Source organism: Pongo abelii, chromosome 5, assembly GCF_028885655.2.
Source record: "Pongo abelii isolate AG06213 chromosome 5, NHGRI_mPonAbe1-v2.0_pri, whole genome shotgun sequence".
In the NCBI taxonomy this organism is placed as follows: domain Eukaryota; kingdom Metazoa; phylum Chordata; class Mammalia; order Primates; family Hominidae; genus Pongo; species Pongo abelii.
Genome location: NC_071990.2, coordinates 115,393,303 through 115,416,806, shown reverse-complemented (window position 1 = coordinate 115,416,806; position 23,504 = coordinate 115,393,303). Strand labels below are relative to the sequence as shown.

The window sequence follows — 23,504 nt, the reverse complement described above, 5'->3', positions numbered from 1 at the left end:
TCAAATCAGTTGAAATTAGAGAATTGATTTCTGAGTTTTCCAGCACTAATGATAACTTGTTTCTTTCCATATGATTCTCTTCTCTTCAAAAGATAAACTTGATGTATCTTGATGAATACATGTCTCCTCTTAAAGTATGTACATAAGGTACCTAGTGACGGTATGTTCCTTGCACTTATTTTTATAGGCCCATTTATCAACTTACTTCATAATTTAGGAGACCTGAATGCTTAGATGGGCTGTGAAACAGCTATTCAGACATCATTCAGAATATATGACTTGGAAGCTGCCCCCAGAGATAGATTTCTGATTTGTAGAAGAGAGTACCTATCCAAAGGAATGTATAACCATAATCTAATATTGCTTATTGTTAGTGTGAAGACACATGTGGAGGAAATTTCACTCATAATAGTAATATTGATTACTCAAAAAGTAGTTGTCTTTTGGGGATAATAATACTGATAGTTAACATTTTTAAGTGTTTATTATGTGCCAGGCATTACAGTACTATTTCATTTAACCCTTAAAAACCCTACAGTTTAGGTACTGTTTCTTTTCCTATTATATAGATAAGGAAATTAGGGCACAAAGAAATTAATAATGAATTTGTTCAAGGTAAGTGCCAGGGTTCATACCAGGGAGAATGATGCCAGAGTTTAGTGTCTTAACCTTCATGTGACACTGCTGCATGTACAGGCTTCTACCACAGCCATTGTAGTCCCCAAACACACCAAACTCTGTGTTCTGCGAGGTTTTCTCTTTATCAATAATAAACTTTACTCACCAGGTCCGTCTTTTGGCTTGCGACATATCCTTCAAAATATGGTTCATATATCACCTCATCTATGAGGACTTCCCTGACTTTTCTAAGCAGAATTATAGCTTTTCTTTTCTTCAGCTCCCATAACACTGTGTGTGTGTCTGTCTGTCTGTGTTGTTTGTTCATATGTTTGCCTTCCACCAGTGCTGCTTATGAAGCAGGTAGCTTTCATCTCCAGGGTTCCACCCATTAGTGATTAATAGAAGTTTGCTAATTGAAAGTGCTCCATGAATGAGTTAACAGGATATTAACCACTTAGTCCTGGTTTGATAAAGACTGCTGTGATGACAGCATGACAGAACCTGAAGAAGAAGAAAAAAATCCCACAGATATACACCCATGCTCTGATTAAGTTAAACTTTTAAAAAGGTGGGGGCAGGTGGGAGAAATGAAAAAAACACTTAGATTATAATAACCTTCTATGAAATGCATGGATATAGCAGTTGGAGAAAATAGTAAAATCACTTTCTGTTGCATAGAAGCTTGTAATATGACATCTTTCAGAGAAACTGTGGTAATCTATATATATTTTGACTGACGTTACAGTATCTTCTTTCTTTTTACTTTATACCCCTAGGGTAGAAGCTATGACTCTGAGACCAATTTTCCCCAAATTGTATAGTTCTGAGGTCTCTAGCTGAATAATCTGTGGCCCTCCCTCTGAGTCTTCTAAATTTTCCAAAATGGAGTGCCACGCTTTTTCCTGGGTCTTGCCTTTTTAATTGACACTTTAGAATTACAGGACAGTTCACTCTTGTCTTGTAATTTTGACAAGACAAAGCCTTGTTTTGTAAAGTTTGAATGTATCATTATTCAAATTCCTTCAAAAAATCCTGGGTGGAAGAGGTGATTAAAATAAAATTTTAAAAAGCTAGACAAAACAAAGTTGAATGCACCTTAAATAGACAGGTTTGGCCTTGTACTCTTGCCTCTTAACAGTTTTGTAATGTTGAGAAAGATACCTCTCTGTCTCTAATCTGTGAAATGGGATGATAGGTATCTATATCTTATAGTTATTAAGAAGATTAAATAAGTTCTGTTTGCAAAGTGCTTAGAACACTCAACCGTCATCAAGTTACTCAGAAATCTATATGCATACATTAAATCTCAACAAAAATGCTTTCAAAAATTCTTATAAGTCCATGCCCTCTACTTAATGAAAGTGATAGAAAACCCTGTGAAAAACATTTCTCCATGTTTTAAAACCCTGGTTCAAAATAACATCCATTATGTTGCTTAATTTCATTATATTGTTTCTTATATAAGGATTGCATGACACATTCAATTTTAAAGTTAGTAACAGAAAAATATTTTCTCAAAGAACAGATAACTGTTTCTATAAAATATTAAAATTTATATGTTACCTTTGGCTTTGGGAAATAATTTGCCAACAGAATTCAAGGTAACAACCTTTGGAGGAAACTGAAATTTAAATGCCTGTGTTGGTGAGATACATATGTCTTCATGATCAATTAAATGAAAAATAGGGTTAAATTTTGATTGCAGAAACTAAGGAATCTAATCAAGCGGTCTGCCTCAAAGATGGTCAATAGAATCTAGAGTGGAGGTGGGCCAGGAGGAGCACGGTGGACAGGGCCAAACATTTCCTCAGAAAATAGTTCCCTCCACACACAACCCAGAGTAACTGTCAAGCCCCAGCTTCTGACACTGCAAGGCACTGATGACATGGATATTTGACTTTGCCTGAGGATTATCCTCACTCAACTTAATGCTGAAACAAAAATGAAGATAAAATCTCTGCCACTTAGCCAGCATCCATTGTTTCATTTTCAAAGCCTAGGAATTACCTGCCTCACCACTGCTTCTCATAGAATTTGATTCTCATATCATCTTTCCCTGGCCGTAACGTGACATTTATTTCAGAACAAATAAGTATAGTTTGTAGTTACCTGTTCAACTATTTCTCTAATAAAGCAAGCGGCCTATTTTCATGTGTTTTTTCTTCAAGCAGAGTTAAAAGTCTAATTGTATAGTATTGTGTTAATAGCCAATAAGGCAGAATCAAGTGACAATAATTATACATTTAAGTATATTTTCATTTTATGGTAATTACTCTGTAATTGAAAATAAGGAGAGAGATCAAAAGAGAGAGAGAGAGAGCACACACATACATGGAATACACACTGTGAAGAACTTCCCATAAGAGGAAAAACTGTCAGGATATATGCAGTGGGATCCTTTTGTGAGTCTATGTTTTTCTTTGTCCCATATTTTCTATACTTAATATTATTAGACCACCATTAAGTCTGTACCAAGGATGTGTGTCAACAGTTGAAGTCATTTTCTCTTTGGCCACAGCTGCAGTTTCAGGTTATTCATGATGACCCTGTATTCAAAGGGCTACAATAAAGTGACCTTCACCACCCAAGAATCTATTCAAACAACTAATAAACATGTTAAGTGGAAACCAGGACAGATGGCAATATTAGCCAGAGAAGCTCTTGTCATTTTTGGAGTCTGGTATTCTGTTTCAGTCTAGATGATACATTCATGCCAAAAAGTTATCTTCACAATAGCGAAGTTCTAAAAGACCAAGAGCTCCATGCAGAGCTTTATGTTAAGATAGCAAAGAATATGTAATATCTTAATATTGGGAGAAATATACATAGGACCCATGCAGAGACTTTGCTTAATTGGTGAAACCTTATTCACATAAGGAGAATGAAAAGAATTATATATGGTGATGATTCTTTCACTCAATTGACAAATATGTATCAGGGACCTTCTAAATCCTTGGCACTACACTCTGTTCTGAGGATGTCATCATAAGCAAGGTGGTCATGGTGCATTAACTACCTTCCAACCCCCAGTGAAATGACTTTTAAAAGGGTTTATTTTTTTAAAAGGCACACACATGTAAAGCCAAAATGCATGCACTAGGAGACAATAACAACAAATCATTTAAGCTGGAAAGCAGATGTAATCATGGAAATGAATTTTTGGAAACCCCAAAATGTTGAATTCTAAAACCAGAAGTGGAGAAAGTCCAGGTGCAATCCAGTTTCCACCAAAGGACTTCCAGAAAGCTCAGGAAATGGCCTCACTGTGTGTCTCTGGAACTGTGAAGCAAAGGTAAGCTTAGTAACAGGAAGATTGATTAAGAGCAACTAGACAGCCCCCATCTCCCACTCCTCCATGTAGCTGGGAAACTGAAGTTTCGTTCCATGACTAGGGAAAAGCAAGAGTCAATGAACTTGGAATAATTAGGCGGAAGAGTAAACAAAGTACCAACCTGAAAATAGTGCATTTAACTAAGAGTTTAGCTACAGAATGTTGAGACTCACAGCTTTCTTCCTCACTGGACTTAGAGAATCCTGGCAATCACATTTCTTGAGGAAGGATAGTCAATCAGTTTTCTTTGGGGAATTTGGTCAGTTCAAAATGAAAAACCTAAGGATACTAAGATCAGGGATTCCCTAAGGAAACAGCCCAGCCAGATCACCCTGGAATGAGAGCACAATTGACCCATTTCTTGCACACTCACAAGTTCTTTATTCAAAAATGAGTAGATAACACTGGATCAACACATGCTTCAGGAAGGCATCTAATTTGACAAACAAAACCAGACAGAAACACCTTGCAGGAAACAGAGACTATGTGAAGAGATAAGATACTGCCTCAGCGGAAAAAGAGTATGGTATAAAAGAGGCACATTCAGAAAACAAAAGAAAAATATGCATGGAAATTAAAATTATAATAGAGGAAATGGAAAACTAAATATAAGATAAAAGTAAAGATATAGTTGAGGAGTTTTTCCAGCCAATATAGCAAAATAATAAAGAGATGGAAAATAGCAGAGATTTTTAAAAATTAGTCCAAGGATCCTATTTCTGAATAATAAGAATTCTCCAGTATGAGAATTTTTTTTAATGGAGGAGAAAAATCATCAAAGGAATATTCTCAGAATTAGAGAACAAGAGCTTCCCAACTGAGAGGACCATGAAGTGCCCAGCACACTGAATAAAAATAGACCATTATTATTAGGAAATTTTACAACACTAAGGAAAAAGAAAAATCTTAACGAATTCTAGAGGAAAAATGCAGATTTCATACAGTGGATAAAGTATCAAATCATGTCAGACTTCTCAGTAGCAATACAGGGTAAATTCAGAAGAAAAAATATTTCTAACCTAAATCTATAATAAATGGCATTATTGATCATTTCAGAGGGTAGACATATCTCACAATATCATGTTTTTATATACATAAGATTCAGAAAATTTTACCTTATATACACCCTTTCTCAAGAAGCCCTTACAGGATGTACTTCACCAAGCAGGAGAGAAACAACAACAAAACAAGTAGAATATATATGATTTAAGGAATCAAGAAACATGAGATTTAATCCAAGAGAAAGCATGGAGAATCCTAGGATGACGTCTGTGCATCAGCTAGTTTTGAATGGAAACAGGCAGAAGGCTCTAAGATATTTCTCCAAAAGAGGGAAATTAACAGAAAACCTAATGCTATGTGACTCAGATGAGATGGTACTACATGGTAATAATACTGTATTAATAATAGCTATAATAATCACTGCTGACCCAACTATACTGAAAGAATAGGATGACAGAAAGTGCTTCCGTGGTAAGTGTAGGGAGAGTGTGAAAAAAGAACGAAAGCCTTTTCCTCCAAGAGTGACACCAATAATCAATGCCTAAAGCCAAAATTTCAAGACCTACTTGAAAGTAATAAAAGCATGATATTAATAAAGATAATAAAAAATGCCACAATATTCAGCTAGAAGAATTTCAAATAGTTGCTTCTGGGGAGCTGAAAATGGTGTTGGAGGAGACAGGGAGCTCCTGTTTTCCATAATAAGCCCTGTAGCTCTGTCTCTTTAAGACATGTTCATTTGTTACCTTGAAAAAATAAAGACCAAATGTTTTTAAAACCTTGCTTAGACTTAGTTGTCTGAGAGTTTACACCCCAACAGTGAGACAGATGTGATACAGTTATATAAACATGTAACTATCAATTGTGCTAAATGCTATGGCAGAAATTTTTTGTTCAAAATTGTATAAGCCCCTATAAAAAGAGATGTGGCTTAGCATAGTGGGAGGCCAAAAAAATTTTCCCTGAGAGAGTGACATCCTGGCACCTTATGGGATAAGTGTCGACTTACCCCATCTGAGCCTTCAGCTTCTATGGCATCTGCTAGGCTATATTAGTTAGCTCGGGCTGCCATAACAAAGTACAGGCATACCTTGGAGATATTGCAGGTTCCGTTGCAGACCACCATGATAAAGTGAGTCACATGAATTTTTTTGGCTTTCCAGTACATATAGAAGTTAAGTTTACACAATGCTGTAGTCTATTGAATGTGTAATAGCAGTATGTCTAAAAAATGTACATGCTTTAATTAAAGGTAATCTATTGCTAACAATCATCTGCACCTTCAGTGAGTCCTAATCTTTTTGCTGGTGGAGGGTCTTGCCTCGATGTTGATAATGGCTGACTGGTCAGGTCTGTGGTTGCTGAAGGTTGGGTGGCTGTGGCAATTTCTTAAAATAAGACAACAGTAAAGTTTGCCACATCGATCGACTCTTCCTTTCATGGAAGATTTATCTGTAGCATGTGATGCTATTTGATACACCTTTTACCCAGGGTAGAACTTCTTTCAGAACTCAAGTCAGTCTTCTCAACCCCTGCTGCTGCTTTGTCAACTAGGTTTATGTAATGTTCTAAAACCTTTATTGTCATTTCAACAATGTTCACAGCATCTTTAGCAAGAGCAAATTTCATCTCAAAAATCCACTCTTTGCTCATTCATAAGAAGCAACTCCTCATCCGTTCAAGTTTGATCATGAAATTGCATCAATTAAGTCACTTCTTCAGGCTCTGCTTCTGTTTCTAGTGCTCCTGCTAATTTCCACCATATCTGCAGTTACTTCCTCTGCTGAAGTCTTGAACCCCTCAAAGTCATCCATGAGGGTTGGAATCAACTTCTTGCAAACTCTCATTAATGTTGATATTTTGAACTCTTCCCATGTATCATGAATGTTCTCAATGGCATTTGTAATGGTGACTCCTTTCCAGAAGATTTCTAATTTATTTTGCCCAGATTCATCAGAGGAATCATTGTCTATGGCAGCTATAGCCTTATGAAATGTATTTCTTAGTTAACAAGACTGGAAAGTCAAAATGACACCTTGATCCATGGGCTGCAGAATGAATGTTGTGTTAGCAGGCATGAAAATAAGATTAACCCCCTTGTACATCACCATCAGAACTCTTGGGTGACTAGGTGTATTATCAATGAGCAGTGATCTTTTGGAAGGAATCTTTTTTTCTGAGCAGTAAATCTCAATGGTCTTAAAACACTTAGTGAACAATGCTATAAACAGATGTGCTGTCATCCAGGCTTTGTTGTTCCATTTATAGAGCTCAGGCAGAGTAGATTTGGCATAATTCTTAAGGGCCCTAATATGTTCAGAATAGTAAATGAACATTGGCTTCAGTGTAAAGTCATCAGCTACTATGGCTTCAAAATAAAGTCATTAGCCCCTAATACGAGAGGCAGTCTAGTCTTTGAAGCTTTGAAGCCAGGCATTGTCTTCTCTCTAACTATGAAAATCCTAGATGCCATCTTTTTCCAATAGAAGATTGTCTTGTCTACATTTAAAATTTATTGTTTAGCATAGCTACCTTCGTTAATTATCTTAGCTAGGTCTTCTGGATAACTTGCTGGCACCTCTATATCAACATTTGCTGCTTCACCTTGAATTTTATGTTATGGAGAGACCTTCTGTTTTTAAACCTAATGAACCAACCTCTGCTAGCTTTAAACTCTTCTCCTACAGCTTCTTCATGTCTCTCAGCCTTATAGAATTAAACAGTTAGGACCTTTCTCTAGATTAGTCTTTAACTTAGGGGAAGGTTGTGGCTGGTTTGATCTTCTCTCCTGACTAGTCAAACTTTCTCCATATTGGCAATAAGGCTGTTTCACTTTCTTATTATTCATGAGTTCACCAGAGTAGCAATTTTTAATTTCCTTGAAGAACTTTTTCCTTTGCTTGCACAACTTGGCTAATTATTTGGTGGAAGAGGCCTAGTTGTTGACCTGTCTTGGCTTTTGACATGTCTTTCTCGTTAAGTTTAATCATTTTTAGCTTTTGATTTAAAGTGAAAGATATGACTCTTTCACTTGAATACTTAGAGGCCACTGTAGGATTAATAAGTGGTCTAATTTTAATACTAATGTGTCTCACAGAATAGGGAGGCCCAAGGAGAGGAAGCGAGGTACGGGGAATGGCCAGTGATTGGAGCAGTCAGAATACCCAACATGTATTGATTAAGTTCTCTGCCTTATATCAGTATGGTTCATGGTTCCCCAAAATAATTACAGTAGTAACATCAAAGATCACAGATCACAGCTTGGGGCAAAATAGGGAGACCCTGTCTCTACTAACAAAAATTAGTTTGGCAAGGTGATGTGTGCCTTTAGCCCCAGCTGCTCAGGAGGCTGAAGCAGAAGAATCTCTTGAGCCTTGGAGTTTGAGGCTGCGTGAGCTGGGATTACAGTACTGCATTCCAGCATCAGTGACAGATCAAGACTCTTTCTCAAAAAAAAAAAAAAAGAAAGAAAGAAAGAAAAAGACACTGATTACTATAACAGATACGTTAATAATGAAAAAGCTTGAAATATTGTGAGAATTACCAAATTATGACACAGAGACATGAAGTGAGCACCTGCTGTTAGAAAAATGGCACAGTAAACTTGCTTGATGGAGGGTTGCCATGGACCTTCAATTTGTAAAAAATGCACAATCTGTGGAGTGCAATAAAGTGAAGCAGAATAAAGCAAGGTATGCCTGTACCATAAACTGGGTGGCTTAGACAACAAACATTTATTTCTCACATTTCTGGAAGCTGAAAGTCCAAGATCAGGGTGCCAGCAGGGTCAGGTTCTTGGTGAGGTCCGTCATCCTGGCTTTTGGACTTCTTGCTGTGTCTTCACATGGCAGAAGGAGGGGAGAGAAAGCTCTCTGGGGGAATTTTTATGAGGGTACTAATTCTATTCATGAGGGCTCCACTCTCATGACCTAATTATTTTCCCCAAAGCTCAAGGCATTATATCAGGGACTAGGATTTCAACATATGAGTTGGGGGAGGGGCACATTCAGTCCATGACATTCTACCCTTTTCCCCTCAAAACTCATGCCTATTTCATGTACAAAATACATTCATTTCATCCCAACAGCCCCAGCAGTCTTAACTTTTTCCAGCTTCAACTCCTAAGTCTAAAGTCCAGGACATCATCTAAATATCATCTAAATCTGATTTGGGTGAGTCTCAAGGAATGATTCATGTTGAGGCAAAATTCTTCTCCAGCTGTGAACCAGTAAAACCAAATATGTTATGTGCTTCCAAAATACAATAATGGGACAGGCACAGGATACACATTCCCATTTTAAAAGACAGAAATGGGGAAGAAAGGGATGACGAGTCCCAAGCAAGTCCAAAACCTATTAAGGCAAACTCCATAAGACTTTAAAGCTGGAGAATAATCATCTTTTGCTCCATACTCTGCCCTCCAGACCCACTGGGTCAGCAGTCCCACCTTTCGGCCCCACCGGGGTAGCAATCCTGTCTCCATGGTTCTACCTGGCAGGGAATGAGCCTCCACAGCTTCGGACAGAGATCTTATTGCCTATTGAAAACAAGGCAATGGCCCCTCATTTTGAAACCAGGGAAGCAGCCCTGATAATTTCTAAATCGCTTTTGGCCTCATGCTTCCCTTGAAAAATAGACCCTGTTCATAGCGAAATATCTCTATGGTCACATCCTGTGAAATCCCAGAAGTCTAATGCATTCCTTCATTTTTTTCATCTCTTTCTCTTTTAGTTCAGATTGGCAGTTGCTTTGCTGGGGTAGTTAATTAAGTCCATGGTTCATACCCATACTAATCTCCTTACTGAACACTCTCTTGGCTATATCTACAGTACTGTCTTCTGAACATGGTTTCTCATTTTTTGCCATATGGATGAGCTGAGAATCTTCCAAATCACTCAGTTCTAGTTCCTTTTTGCTTAATAATTCTGTCTTCAAGTCATTTTTCTCTACTTACATTTTACTATAAGCAGTCAGGAGCAACCAAGCCACTGCTTAAACACTTTGCTTAGAAATCTTCTCAGCTAAAGGCGGGAGAATGGCGTGAACCCGGGAGGCGGAGCTTGCAGTGAGCCGAGGCTGTGCCACTGCACTCCAGCCTGGGCGACAGAGCGAGACGCCGTCTCAAAAAAAAAAAAAAAAGAAAGGAAAAAGAAAAGAAATCTTCTCAGCTAAATATCCTATAAATATCCTATTTCATTACTTGCAAATTCTACCTTCCACAAGGCACTAGAACATGAACACACTTTAGGCAAGTTCTTTGCTGCTTTACAACAAAGCTCACTTATTTTCCATTGTTTAATAACGTATTCCTCATTTTCAGCTGAGACCTCATCAGAATGGCCATTTTTACTATCTGTGTTTCTACTAACACTCTGTACATGATTATCTGTGTATTCTCTAATAAGATGGAAGCTTCCTCTACATCTCTCCTTTTTCCTTCCTGAGCACTCATCAGAATCTCCTTTAAAAATCCCTTTATGATCACCTCAGTTTCTTAGAGCAAGCACTTCAGAATTCTTCCTACCTCTACTTATTACCCAATGCCCACTTCACTTCCACATTTGTAGGTGTTTGTTACAATAGCACCTCACTTCTTGGTACCAGTTTCTGTGTTAGTCAGGACTCTCCAGAGACACAGAACCAATAGGAGATTATATATATATATAAAATGAGGAACTGGCTGTATTAGTCCATTTTCATGCTGCTAATAAAGACATACCTGAGACTGGGCAATTTACAAAAGAAAGAGGTTTAATAGATTCCTAGTTCCACATGGCTGGGGAGGCCTCACAATCATGGTAGAAGGCAAAGGCACATCTCACATGGCAGCAGACAAGAGAAGAAAATGAGAGCCAGGCAAAAGAGGTTTCCCTTTATACAACTATTAGATCTCATGAGACTTATTCACTACCATGAGAACAGTGTGATGGAGACTGCGCCCGTGGTTCAATTAGCTCCCACTGGGTCCGTTTCACAACTTGAGAGAATTATGGGAGCTATAATTCAAGATGAGATTTAGGTGGGAACACAGCCAAACCATATCATTGGCTTATGAGATTATGGAGGTTGAGAAGTCCCATGATCTGCCATTTGCAACCAGAGACCCAGGAAAGCTAGTGATGTAATCCCAGTTTGAGTCCAAAGGCCTGAGAACTAGAGGAGCCAATGGTGTAAATCTCAGTCCAAGGGCAGAAGATGAACAATATCCTAGCTCAAGCAGGCAGGCAAGAAGGGGACAAATCCTCTCCTACTCAATTTTTGTTCTATTCAGACCCTTAACTAATTGGATAATGTTAACCCACATTGAGTAGGGCCGTCTGTTTTACTGAGTTCACCAATTCAAATGTGAGTCTCATCTGGGGAGACCCTCACAAACATACCTAGAAATTATATTTCACCTGGGTGTCATGTGGCTCAGTCAAGGTGACGGTAAATCACAGGCTGGTATAACTGGAGGATGCCACCTGGAATGTGCTGTTCAATAATAATGACAAGCTTAGCCCCTGTAACCACATGTAGGATAATATTCACCTAGGATAACCTTTACTGTCTTTGTTCATGGAGATTAATTCCACTGATTCTACTGCAGGAATAACCACCTAGAATTACAGACTGGGAGAACCTAAAGGTCTTCAGAGCTCTAATCTTCCTATACTCTCCTTTTGCAGACAGGAAAACTTAGCCTCCAGGAGGTTTAGTAATCTGCTTAAGGTATCAGAGCTATTTAATTCTAGGGCCAAAGGAAGAACTCGAATCTTCAGGTTTATTTTCTGTGACTATTCTCTAGAATTTTTTCCTCATAACCTGACCTTTTAAAGAAAGTAGTTATCTCAGCATTGCCCAACAACAGAAAACTTTAAATTTCTTTTTTCAATGATGAAAGAAAACATTGCAAAAAATGATTACTTTTTCTACTTGAGTATTCCATTATTGTCTAAATGTAGAACCTGATAGCAGCTTAGGGATGATCAATCTCTTCTTTACAAAATAAGTAGTTTATATTTTATACTCATAAATAATTATGTGAAACACTAACAGTAATAACTTGTTACAGTATTTCCAAGAATTCCTATAAATATGGCAATATATATGACTTGCATACATTCTCAATCTGTTTTAAATAGTGGCTTTGCATTTACTATGAATGCTTATATTTTAATAGTTTTAATCTTATGTTAAAAAAACACATTATCATATCTTAAAATATAAAGCTAAGGAAACATATAAGGAAATATCTCTCCTTCAGAAAACTTTGCAATTCAAGATAGCCTACGTGTGTGTGCATGCACACACACACACATACACATACTCACATACACACACTTCCCTAAGTTCCCTGAAAAAAGAATATTCATGAGTCAGTAAGTATATTTTTGCCAGAAAACAAAGCACTCTTTTAAAAGGTTCATACTGCTGCACCAGAACTCCTTGATGTTTTAGTAATGTCTAAAATGGCCAAATCTACAACATTTTGAAATCTTGGCGTAGGTCGTGATACCATGTACTCTGCTGTTCTTCAGGATTTCCTACCACACCAATAGCAGCTTAATACAAGGTTAGAGAACAAGGCTATTGTTACTAACAAGAGCATGTCACAGGCGTTATTTTTTTCTTTGTGATAAGGAAGTTTTGTAATAACTAGGTCAGACTATATTTCGGATTTTGAGATTCAATTTGGAAAATTCCAAGAAATACTTATAATGTCCCAAAGAATAATTTAGAGTTGTGTAAACTTTGTGGTTCATTGTCTCTTCAGAACAGGAATTCTCAGTTATATGTAAGAAAATAGCATATAGATGTAATGACCATTGGAAAATATATTAAGCCACATTGTATCTATGAAATTTCATTATGGGCAACATCAGATATCTATGGTTTGGGTGATTCAGGAAAACAATAACTTAAAAACATGTATTTTGTGATTGTCACAATGTTCCCCGGGTCACACAGATAGAAAGAGGGATGGGATTCAGGTTTGTCACCTTGAGTCTGTGTTCTCCTCTGCAATGCTAACTCTGATAATGTGATGGCTAGTGTGAAGATCTGGAAAGATCAAGAAATCCCTGAGGAACTACTTTTGGAAAAGTGCATCAGCAGAATAACTTGGCTACAGAGAGAGTTTTAACAGTTCTTCAAATCCAATACACATTTAACCTAGATATGCACATTGAATCTCTAAATTACTGAGGTCAAAATATTGCAAGAACCCCACTAAGGTGGCAAAAGTTACTGCAGCAAGTGTGACAGCGAATCATGCAATTAAAGCACAGAAACTGAACGTGTTTGGTTGTTATTGTCCTTGATAGGTTAGCTCTGAGGGATACCTGCTATGAACTGAATTGTGTACCCCAAAATTCATATGTTAAAACCATACCTCAGCAATGTATTTGGAGATAGAGCTTTTAGGAAGTAATTAAGGTTAAATGAAGTCATGAGGATGTGGTCCTAATCTGATAGATTGGCAGCTGTATTGGAATAAAGAGAGAAATGTCTCCACAATCATACACCAAGGTAAGGCCATGGAAGCACACAGTGAAAAAGCACACAAGTTCAAGTCCCATGATAGGCCATCTGCAGGCTGAGAAGCCAGGAAGCCAGTAGTGGCTCAGTCCAAGTCCCACAACCTCAAAATCAGGGAAGCTGACAGTGCAGCCTTCAGTCTGTGGCTGAAGGCCGGAGAGCCCCTAGCATACTACTGGTGTAAGCCCAAGAACTTGTGGGCATTAGGAAGAGGGCCCTCATCAGAACCCAACCATGCTGGCACCTTGATCTTGGACTTTCAAGCCTCCAGAATGGTGAGAAAATAAATGCCTATTGTTTAAGCCACCCAATCTATGGCATTTTGTTATGGCAGCCCAAGCAGAGAAAGACCTCACCAGCATAACATACATTGGGAGATAGGAGTTTTGAAGCAAGATTTGCATTATGTGCAGTACAGGATCCCCATGTCCAGAGTTAGAGAGCAGTATTGTGATGGTTAATATTAAGTGTCAACTTGATTGGATTGAAGGATGCAAAGTATTGTTTCTGGATATATCTGGGTGTTTCTGGGTGTTGCCAGAGGAGATTAATATTTGAGTCAGTGGACTGAGAGAGAAAGACCCACCTTCAGGAAGACCCATCCTCAATGTGGGTGGGCAGCATCCGATCGACTGCCAGCACAACTAGAAAAAGCAGGCAGAAGAAGGTGGAAGAAGATGACTTGCTGAGTCTTCTGGCCTTCATCTTTCTCTTCTGCTGGATGCCTCCTGCCCTCAAACATCAGATTCCACATTCTTCAGCTTTTGGACTCTTGGACTTACACCAGTGGTATGCTAGGGGCTCTCCAGCCTTCAGCCACAGACTGAAGCCTGCACTGTCAGTTTCCCTGCTTTTGAGGTTTTGGGACTTGTACTGAGTCACTACTGGCTTCCTGGCTTCTCAGCCTGCAGACCATCTATCGTGGGACTTGAACTTGTGTTTGTGTGAGTCAATTCTCCTTAATAAACTCCCTTTCCTATAGTTCTATTCCTCTAAAAAAAAATTAAAAAAAAAAAAAAAACCCTGACTAATACAAGGGTTTACAAGAGACCAAGTTTCAAAATCCAAGGAAATTTTGAGGCTGTGGAACAGAGTCATTGACTAAGCAGTATTGAACCAGTATTTAGCATAGTAAGTAAATTTGGAATTGGAATTAAACTAGGTTAACTTCCTTCTACAAGTTGCAAGATTTTAATTAAGCTGCTTAACTCCCTCATTCTAACTTGGATACTTTATGAATCCTACCGTAGAGATAATAATGCCTTTGTCACATAGTTGTTGTGAGGATTAAATGCTTAAATATTAAATGATTAGTATTTGGCACAGTGTCTGGCATATGCTCACATCTCAGTGAATTGGTAACTACATACAGCTGCCAAAGTTAGAGAACGTGAGGTCTGAATTGCATTTGTTTATTCATACCCCAAATAATTATTGCTTGCTTACTATCTGCCAGGCAAGATTTTAGGTGCTAAAGATACAGCAGTGAGCAAAACAGAAAAACAAATAAAACTGTTTAAAAACCTACCTTCATGGAGCTTACATTCTGGAGTTCTGAGGGTAATGACAAAACCAGGAGTTGGCAGGCTCCCAGCTATGTACCATATCCTAAAATGTCTTGCTCTGGGCAACTCATACAGTCCTTGACTGGGAGTGGCTACCTATATGGAAAAAGAGACAAAGAAAATGTATGCTGTCAAATAGCTTGTCACATATATGGTATTACTGTTTTTCTTTTTTTTCAAAAATGCATGAAGGACTCTTGACATGGCATTTTGTTAAAAGCTTCTTGTCACCCCTTTTTTTTTTAACCCCCTCAAGCCAGCTTTTCCCAACTCCAGGAAGAACCAGGAAGAGAAGCTATCACCCTTATTTTCTAAAGGCTTCCTTCTCCCTCATCTCTCCCCTTTGAAAAGAAAGGCTTTATATAAAGCCAGCCTCCTTAGCCTAAACAGAAGTATACCTTGATCTGTTCATTGTCCTGTAATGTTTTGCTTGCTCTCTTGAACCTTGTCTCTGAAAGATTTCAGCCTAACACAAAAGAAAACAGGTGTTAAAACACTTTGGGGAATTAAAACTTCACAATGACACATTTCTGAGAGGGCCCCTGCCCAGTTGCACACTCCCTTTCTTAACTTTCATGGAAGCCTGTCTAGGGCAGCTCTGGGAACCTTTTAGTGTTCCTATGTGTGTATTTTCACTTGTCACCATTCATCTTTCCTTTGGATTAAGAAGGCAAGTTAAAGTAGTGAACTTTTGCTGCATAAATAATTAGAGACTAGATTTTGCTTTGTTTTGTGGCCATTTACTATGTACTTTGTGATGTTTGTCATTCTTTTCTAACCCATGTGCAGGGCTGATTGGTAAATGGATTTGGTTATGAGTAATAAACCAGTTTTCACATCTAAAAACCCATTCACCAAGAGATGTCTGTGTAGTGAGAGTGTGGCAAAACAGGTTGTTCTTTTGTTGCTTTAGAAATATGCCTGATTTTCCTGTATTATTTTGAGGTAACCTTTGTTCATGTATATAGAATCTAGTCAGAGCAGCTAAGGGAAGCATTGGTATCAGTTGCCTATCCTTGTATGCTTAAATAAAAGAAAGCCAAAAACTGTTAAGAGCAAGTCTTTTTGCAAATTATCAATGAATAAGCAATTTTGGTAAATAAATAATCGGTAGAAACAATGCTGAATGCTGAAAGCAAACTGCACTTATTCCAAAAAATTTTCATGTTTAAACAAAGTTTAGAATTTCTTTTCCTCTTCTCATATAAATGCATAAACATACTACTTTTTCTCAGCTATGAAAAAACATTCTTATTTCAGTAAATTTCCTTCTCTTAGGTTTACTATATGGATCATAGAAAAGGTATAATTTTACAGAGTTTGTTGCTTTTCATGTACATTTATAAGTTTATAGTACCAAATAAATATAGCCTTTCAAATAACAAACAAACTCTTACAAAAGGAAATTCTTCTTTCATAACTAGAACACCTCTCACAGGACTAAGCCTTTTGTTAGTAAGATAAATTCCAGAAATGGATTTCAGAATAAAGGCCTCAGTGTTTGTTTTTATTCTTGTGAAACCAATAAAGTGCTGACGAAGAGTGCTATAATATGCCACCATACTTTAGAAATAAGGCACACTTAAGAGTGTTCTTTATTGCCTACTGAGAGTCGGATATTGCTAACCTTAGCCACACTACCACAGAAGATGCTTTGCTTTGCATTAGCAAAAGCAGGGTGGTTGATCCATTTGAGCGCCACCTGAATATTACATACACACTTAAAAAATGTCAAGCCTTTAGGAACACTGGAGTGATTATCATTCTGTGACATTATGTTCCCATAGGTTTAAGTCTGAAATATATTGAATTTAAAGGAGGAAAAGGTATGGCTGTCGTAGTGTATGTTTCCATTGTTCTTCATATCATTTATTTCCTAACAAATTGCAACCCATCTCAAAAAGCCTAACTATTTCAAGGGTTATTCTTGTGGATTAAAAAAAATGCAAAATTATTTTGATACATACTTGCCTCCTTGAATCTGGATGTCAAAATGTATTATACTACCCATTCAAACTACGGTAGAATTGCATTGCAATTCTGAGGACAGGAGAGGGAAATGAGATAGGGAAATACAAACTAATTTTCAAGCCCTGGTGAAACGACTAAGAATGTGAAGGAAATGCATGTTGCACAGATGACTGAAAACAGGAAATGGGTAGGGAATTTGTTGCTAAAATGCTCTGCTTAAGAGCTCTTAGGGCTTAAGAGCAAGATTCCCAACTCTGGCTGCAGAATCACCTGGGGAGCAGACCAGTTCTTGGGAGTGACTGGCATCTAAGCTAAGACCACAGAAAAGAACGGGTATATAGGACATAAAAATAGATTTATACCCCAGAGCCTTTCTCTATGCTTTTTAGAACACGTATACTGCATGTGCTCAACAATTATACCTTGCCTTGTTTTTGGGGGGATAGCGTGGGGTGAAGAGGTAGATTTTTTTAGAATCATTTACCCTGAGTAGGCATTCAGTAAATGCTTTGTTGCCAATCTGACTCCATTTCCAGCTGCAACTCCATGGAGTTGAGCTGAATGACATCTAAACCTGTAGGTAAGTGTGCATGTATACATAGCGCTTGTTGTGAATGAAAAGCAAAATTCTTTTAAAAATGTTAGCTTGGCTCTGATTAGAGATAAAAATAAAAACTACAGGTTTCTGCCAATGATACAAGTGGCTTTTTCTTACAAGGTACCCATTTACATTTTCGACAGCATTTGTCTTTCTTGAGAAAGTCCTTCACTCAAGGACCACATTGCAACCGTGGATCATTTATGTATAACTTGGTAGATGATAGACATTTGAAATTACTGTGACAGGTGTTTTCACATTGTTTCTGCTGATCTGAGAAAAAGCACATTGCCAGAAAAGAGTGTGGAGAACTCAAATTCCTCAGAATCAATTTGAAACAGTCTTTTGAAATAAGAACTGCTATAAAGAAGCATTTTGGAAAGGGGTGGGGGTGGGGAGAACAGTTCTTGAGATGAAAATACAGTTCAGTAAAACAAATTTATTTATTGATGGAGACTATATATACACTGTGCTTTAATTTATTCATATTATTATTGCCTTGAAATTGTTTTTTGTTACCATTCATATAATGGCCTCAGGAGGCCCAGAAGAGGGCCAATGAAAACAATTCCGTCGGTGTTACTAGTGAAATATTTCATTATACTTCAAGATAAGACATAAGAATATACTAAAGAGACAAAGGAATACCAAAAGCTGAAGACTAAAAAATGCACAGAATGTCTTTTTTATACAATGGCCCATCAGTGCTAGCACTAATCTGTAAAACCAGTAGCAGTTATATTAAGTAATTTATGTGGGAATAAGAATTGTTTTTATATTACTTTTGCTGTGGACGATAACATTCTGTAAGCTCGTCATATTTTTAATCTTGACTTAAGAAAAATACTGCTGTGGCAATTATTAAAATAAGAGTTCCATTTATCTTTGTGCAAGTAGCTTCTTCTCTTCCTCCTGTGTCCTCCTCCCTCACGTGCCCTCCCCTACCTGAACTCCATCCCTCCTCCCCCTTAGCCAAAGGCATTTGTGAAATATAGAAGCAGTTATGTCATGCTGTTATTTTGGGTATTCTTAATAAATGCTTACTGTATTTCAGAGGTGGTCTGAGGAGGTCAGCTAATGCAATTTCACTTTGATTACTTATTTGAATTTTGGATGCAAAGAACCCTGAACCAATTCCCTGAATCTGTCATAATCATAATTTAGTTATCTACAGCTGCTTCATTAGATTTAAGTCTCTTTCAAGAGGATATTGATTATTCCAGTTCTTTATTATATAATAACAATATTCATAAGATGCCCTGTTCTCCATCTTCATTTGCTTGACCCACTAATGGGTACTGGTTTCAAATTTTCTTTTCCAATCACAATGTCCCCTTTAAAGTTCTGTGATTATAGTGACACAGCAATATCAAGTAACACCTTTAGCTACTTCAGGTGTTATACATTGGATTTCATAAATTCTTTCTGCCCCTTTCAATACATCAGTACACCTTTGCTGTTACCGTTAGAAGTCTGTATCTTAAACTCAAATCTTAGCATGGCATTCCAGAGCTTAACATCCTTCAATGCTCCTATTATCTACCTTGCACTTTTCTTTTTTCTTTTTTTTTTCTTTTTTTTTTTTTTGACAGTCTCGCTCTGTCACCAGGCTGGAGTGCAGTGGCATGATCTTGGATCACTGCAACCTCCACCTCCCGGGTTCAAGCAGTCCTCCTGCCTCTGCCTCTTGAGTAGCTGGGACTACAGATGCAAGCCACCATGCCCAGCTAATTTTTGTATTTTTAGTAGAGATGGGGTTTCACCATGTTAGCCAGGATGGTCTCGATCTCTTGACCTCGTGATCTGCCCGCCTTGGCCTCCCAAAGTGCTGGGATTACAGGAGTGAGCCACCGCGCCCGGCCTGCATTTTTCTTTATAGAGATAGGTGGCATGAGAAAAGTCTTAAACCAAAATGAGAAACTTGTTCCAGCTAAATGAAATAACCAAATGGGAACATTAATGTTAACCCATACCGACTTAGGTAAGTAATTTTTTAAAATGTGGTTATATTTGACAGTTTGTATTATTGCCAAAAAGAAAAAAGAAACACATTCATCATGTATGAACTTCTCACTTAAATGATTCATTAATCTTTTTAAAGGAGTTTTTCTGAGAGCATCTAGAATATTCCAAGCACTGGTCTAAGCTGTGGAGATTAACAGTAAAAAGATAGACATTGTCTTAGCCCTTATGCTGCTTACACTCTGTTGGGGGGTACAGGCCAGTGAAGAGACAATTGCATCACTCTGTGACAGGGACTTTGGTTGGAGAGAACAGGGTTGTAAGGATCTAGAGAAAGGGCACCTGGAAAAAGAACTGCCAGAGAAATCTTCCTGAGGAAAGTGACATCCAAGCTGAGACTGAAGAGGAGAAATTAGCCGGGCTGATTGCGATAGTGATCTAGGCAGAGGAGCAAAGCCCAGTGTATTCAAGGCATTGAAAGCAGCTCTGGATGAATGAATGGGCCAGGCAGGGTGGAGTGGGGACAGATGAAGCTGGGGAGCAAGTAGGACCCCAGTCATGCAAGGTCACAATCAGGGGGAGGGGCAGTTTGGGGGAGCCAGAGAGGTTTTTGAAGTGTTGACTTGAGATGCCTATAGGTATCCAAGCAAGATTTACAATAGGCAGAGTCTGCATTGCCAATAAACAGAGCATTTGATTTTGTTTTTGGGTTTTTTGTTGGTTTGCTTGTTTTTGTTTTTGTTTTGTTTTTTTGAGATGGAGTCTTGTTCTGTTGCCCAGGCTGGAATGCAGTGGTGCGATCTTGGCTCACTGCCACCTCTGCCTCCTGGGTTCAAGTGATTCTCCTGCCTCAGCCTCCTGAAGAGCTGGGACTACAGGCACCCGCGACTACGCCCGGGTAATTTTTATATTTTTAGTAGAGACAGGGTTTCACCATGTTGGCCAGGCTGGTCTTGAACTCCTGACCTCAGATGATCCACCCGCCTCAGCCTCCCAAAGTGCTGGGATTACAGGCATGAGCCACTGTGCCCAGCCAGCACTTGATTTTGAAATTTATAATTTAGTAGCTAAATTTAATTAAGAAGTAGCTCAATTTCTTGAGATTCCTTGGCTAGTTTATTAGAAATTTCTTTGACTTATCTCTTATTACTAATTTATAATTCACTTAGTTCTATATCTGTAGCTCCCTTTCTCAACAAATTTCAGAATTATGTGCTTAAAAATATTTTATTGATGAGTTAAGTAATTACTCATTTTTAATTTCTTTGTACTTTTTTCAACTATAAGTTGACATAATTTAAAATGTTGTGGACTGCCATAAGAAGTGCAAAATCGAGAATATAAAATAGATTGTAGCATTACATTAAAAGAGTGGATTCTGTGGAAGTTTAATTCCCCATGCTTGTCAAAAGTTGTTAAAACATTGCTAGCCTTTTTTGAATGTAAAATGTGGGCAGACATGTACTAATATATCAAAAAATGACACTTTGTCAAAGAAGGCGTTCATGGAAGAATGTTCTGAATAAATGTTTTCTTTTAAAAAGAACCCGACCTGTTTAACATTCCAAAGCAAACACAAAAGAACACAAAATGCCTGAACTCACTGCTAGTCACAACAGTTAGTTTCATTTACCCTTTAATACTTTTTTTTATATTCCAAAAATTGTTCCCCAAAAGAATTATCAGTTTTATTTCATGATAACCCTGGCTTGAAGTAAAATAAAAGTAGCTCTGACCCTCCCCAAAATGGATTCTTTTCAGACTTACTAGCACTTCTAATAGTATGATGATGATATAGTTGGTTATGTCTACTGTTAGACTCAATGTAATTATATGTGAAGCAACAATTCCCTTATCTATTAGGAACACTTGCTGTGGTTAACTGCATTTCACTGTCTGACAGATGAAATGCAGAATTAAAACCTCAGACTAGTTTCTCAAAGTTTTCTTTTCCCTGCAGTCATTTAAAAATCTTTTAGCCTAGGGGAAGATAGTAGCTGGAAAAGAATGGGAAACCAGATGGCATTTAAAGGCCTTAGCAAGATTTACAAAGCAGATGTGCCTGTATTTTTACCTATTCTAGCTCCTCAAATGGGTCTTCTCTGCTATAATTGCTTTGCAATGGTTCCAAACCTTTGAACCTTCTGAGGATGTCCAGAGTTAAGATAATGTTTGATAGTTGAAATGTTAAACCGAAAATCAATAGATAATTGGCTTTACTACCTAATACTGTCTAATCTAAATAGGAGGAATATTTGTATGTGTTACTCATATTCTTTGCAGAAAACACACTGAAGCCTAGCTCTTAAGTGGGGATATCGTTCATTGGAAGAAACAGAAACAGATGGCAGTTGTGGTAATTGAGATACAGTGTAGCTTAAAGGCATCCTGGAATGCCACCTAATAATGGTAGTGTGAAAAGGAAAGAAATATTCTGCACAACTTACTTGATGTGTAAGCTGAGTCTGATTTTATAGCTTTATAGCCTGATCACAATTAAAATGTCCCAAGGGTTATTGGTGGTGTTGGGGGTAGAGATTGTGCAAAGTTTTGAGCTAATGTTAGAGAATGATGGGAACAAATCTCCCCAACTATAGAGGTTTGTTGGAGAATAGAAAGCCCTGGTTTTAATAAAATATTAGAGAATTCTGTATATATTAATATTTGTATAAAAGAACACTAAGATTGGGGGCAACAGGTTTTAATTACTAATAGTCAAGCCAAATGTGTTACCTTTACCTTTTCTTTAATTTACACTATTACTGCAAGGGAGAACTATTTTATTATTGTTTGTGGTGGTGGTGGAGGTGGGGGTTACAAGCATCTCACAATTGAGAATGCCTTCCTAGCCCTCTGAGATGGGAACTGAAGACAGTAAGGGGCAGCACTGTGGATTTAGGCTTTGAGTCTTGCCTCCGTAACTTACAAATTATACGTATGAATTACATATTCCTTAGTCTCTCTAAGCCTCACTTCATTCATCTGTAAAATGGGCTGAATACAACTTTATTAAGCATTTAGTTCAGTGCCGAATACATATCATTACCTAATAAATGATAGCAATCATCATTAATAGACAAATGTGCACAGCTTAGACGTTTTTCCCACCAAGCACACTAAGGATTGTAGGACATTCATGGATATAGTTTTTTACTGCACCAGGAAACCCCATCCAAATGGATGCAGGAGTGTTTCAGAATATCCTCAGAATCTATAGACCAGGAAACATTGTTGTACATCACTACCCACTATTTAAACTGTTTGTTTTAAAAGTTAAAAGCAGAACTTTTGCTTGAAACCACCTTCTGGTCACATTTATTGGACTGACTCGTAAAAAATTTTATCACACTGATTGTTACACACTTATAAATCATTTGTTAAAAGCAGTGGTTTCTCCTAAATGTATTAAGGCCAAAATTAATTTCTTAAACTTACATCGCTTTAAAGTTTAAACAATCATATCCTTAGCTATGAACTATTATTTCCTGGAAGGTTAAAGTGTATATCCTATGTGCAAAGGAAATGTCAAGGACATATCAATATTTGATTTCACTACACATTAGCTATGCCAGAGACCCTGCAGTCCTACCTAATGTAAACAGCTCACTAGGAGTCCACAATAGAAACCAACAAAAGATGCAAATGGATCCTGCTATATTTTAATATTAAAATTTTACAGCACTTTTTGAACTATTTTATAAATTAATTAATTTCAAAATGGATGAGGCAGTAACATTGAACTTTAGCTAATTATGTTTAAATTAAATATAAGCATTTAAAATAACCATTTTGATTAAATACAAGGTGCAGGCAGCTAATCATTAAAAGTGGAATTGGTAACTTGAGATTTATCATCCTGAAACCACTTGTACCACATTTCTAATGAGTTCTTTCCTCTACTTAAATGAAGGACTAAATTTATTTCCCCAACGTG

General features: G+C 37.6%; 1 protein-coding gene and 1 long non-coding RNA gene across 4 annotated transcripts in view; one reads left to right on the top strand and one right to left on the bottom strand.

Annotated features, from left to right (window-relative positions):
• Nucleotides 1-23,504, bottom strand: part of LOC129060042 (uncharacterized) — a 219,674-nt gene that overhangs the window by 77,197 nt on the left and 118,973 nt on the right. The window contains exons 5-6 of the long non-coding RNA XR_010140324.1: nucleotides 15,438-15,505; nucleotides 15,003-15,135 (exon numbers count right to left, since the gene is read on the bottom strand). This is a non-coding gene — a long non-coding RNA (uncharacterized LOC129060042). The remainder of the gene's footprint in view (nucleotides 1-15,002; nucleotides 15,136-15,437; nucleotides 15,506-23,504) is intronic.
• Nucleotides 1-23,504, top strand: part of HS3ST5 (heparan sulfate-glucosamine 3-sulfotransferase 5) — a 181,200-nt gene that overhangs the window by 43,542 nt on the left and 114,154 nt on the right. Inside the window, exon 1 of one of the 3 annotated variants that reach the window (XM_054558055.2) lies at nucleotides 19,368-20,468. The exons of the other annotated variants lie outside the window; for them this stretch is intronic. The gene's annotated coding sequence lies outside the window, so the exon portion shown is untranslated. Of the gene's footprint in view, nucleotides 1-19,367; nucleotides 20,469-23,504 lie in introns of those variants that run through there. 3 annotated transcript variants of the gene reach the window in all.